This window comes from Taeniopygia guttata, chromosome 34, assembly GCF_048771995.1.
Source record: "Taeniopygia guttata chromosome 34, bTaeGut7.mat, whole genome shotgun sequence".
Taxonomy (NCBI): Eukaryota; Metazoa; Chordata; class Aves; order Passeriformes; family Estrildidae; genus Taeniopygia; species Taeniopygia guttata.
The window spans coordinates 1-2,500 of NC_133059.1; positions in this window are offsets into that span (position 1 = coordinate 1).

The window sequence follows — 2,500 nt, forward strand, 5'->3', positions numbered from 1 at the left end:
CTAACCCTAACCCTAACCCTAACCCTATTTTTAACCCTAACCCTAACCCTAACCCTAACCCTAACCCTAACCCTAACCCTAACCCTAACCCTAACCCTAACCCTAACCCTAACCCTAACCCTAACCCTAACCCTAACCCTAACCCTAACCCTAACCCTAACCCTAACCCTAACCCTAACCCTAACCCTAACCCTAACCCTAACCCTAACCCTAACCCTAACCCTAACCCTAACCCTAACCCTAACCCTAACCCTAACCCTAACCCTAACCCTAACCCTAACCCTAACCCTAACCCTAACCCTAACCCTAACCCTAACCCTAACCCTAACCCTAACCCTAACCCTAACCCTAACCCTAACCCTAACCCTAACCCTAACCCTAACCCTAACCCTAACCCTAACCCTAACCCTAACCCTAACCCTAACCCTAACCCTAACCCTAACCCTAACCCTAACCCTAACCCTAACCCTAACCCTAACCCTAACCCTAACCCTAACCCTAACCCTAACCCTAACCCTAACCCTAACCCTAACCCTAACCCTAACCCTAACCCTAACCCTAACCCTAACCCTAACCCTAACCCTAACCCTAACCCTAACCCTAACCCTAACCCTAACCCTAACCCTAACCCTAACCCTAACCCTAACCCTAACCCTAACCCTAACCCTAACCCTAACCCTAACCCTAACCCTAACCCTAACCCTAACCCTAACCCTAACCCTAACCCTAACCCTAACCCTAACCCTAACCCTAACCCTAACCCTAACCCTAACCCTAACCCTAACCCTAACCCTAACCCTAACCCTAACCCTAACCCTAACCCTAACCCTAACCCTAACCCTAACCCTAACCCTAACCCTAACCCTAACCCTAACCCTAACCCTAACCCTAACCCTAACCCTAACCCTAACCCTAACCCTAACCCTAACCCTAACCCTAACCCTAACCCTAACCCTAACCCTAACCCTAACCCTAACCCTAACCCTAACCCTAACCCTAACCCTAACCCTAACCCTAACCCTAACCCTAACCCTAACCCTAACCCTAACCCTAACCCTAACCCTAACCCTAACCCTAACCCTAACCCTAACCCTAACCCTAACCCTAACCCTAACCCTAACCCTAACCCTAACCCTAACCCTAACCCTAACCCTAACCCTAACCCTAACCCTAACCCTAACCCTAACCCTAACCCTAACCCTAACCCTAACCCTAACCCTAACCCTAACCCTAACCCTAACCCTAACCCTAACCCTAACCCTAACCCTAACCCTAACCCTAACCCTAACCCTAACCCTAACCCTAACCCTAACCCTAACCCTAACCCTAACCCTAACCCTAACCCTAACCCTAACCCTAACCCTAACCCTAACCCTAACCCTAACCCTAACCCTAACCCTAACCCTAACCCTAACCCTAACCCTAACCCTAACCCTAACCCTAACCCTAACCCTAACCCTAACCCTAACCCTAACCCTAACCCTAACCCTAACCCTAACCCTAACCCTAACCCTAACCCTAACCCTAACCCTAACCCTAACCCTAACCCTAACCCTAACCCTAACCCTAACCCTAACCCTAACCCTAACCCTAACCCTAACCCTAACCCTAACCCTAACCCTAACCCTAACCCTAACCCTAACCCTAACCCTAACCCTAACCCTAACCCTAACCCTAACCCTAACCCTAACCCTAACCCTAACCCTAACCCTAACCCTAACCCTAACCCTAACCCTAACCCTAACCCTAACCCTAACCCTAACCCTAACCCTAACCCTAACCCTAACCCTAACCCTAACCCTAACCCTAACCCTAACCCTAACCCTAACCCTAACCCTAACCCTAACCCTAACCCTAACCCTAACCCTAACCCTAACCCTAACCCTAACCCTAACCCTAACCCTAACCCTAACCCAAACCCTAACCCTAACCCTAACCCTAACCCTAACCCTAACCCTAACCCTAACCCTAACCCTAACCCTAACCCTAACCCTAACCCTAACCCTAACCCTAACCCTAACCCTAACCCTAACCCTAACCCTAACCCTAACCCTAACCCTAACCCTAACCCTAACCCTAACCCTAACCCTAACCCTAACCCTAACCCTAACCCTAACCCTAACCCTAACCCTAACCCTAACCCTAACCCTAACCCTAACCCTAACCCTAACCCTAACCCTAACCCTAACCCTAACCCTAACCCTAACCCTAACCCTAACCCTAACCCTAACCCTAACCCTAACCCTAACCCTAACCCTAACCCTAACCCTAACCCTAACCCTAACCCTAACCCTAACCCTAACCCTAACCCTAACCCTAACCCTAACCCTAACCCTAACCCTAACCCTAACCCTAACCCTAACCCTAACCCTAACCCTAACCCTAACCCTAACCCTAACCCTAACCCTAACCCTAACCCTAACCCTAACCCTAACCCTAACCCTAACCCTAACCCTAACCCTAACCCTAACCCTAACCCTAACCCTAACCCTAACCCTAA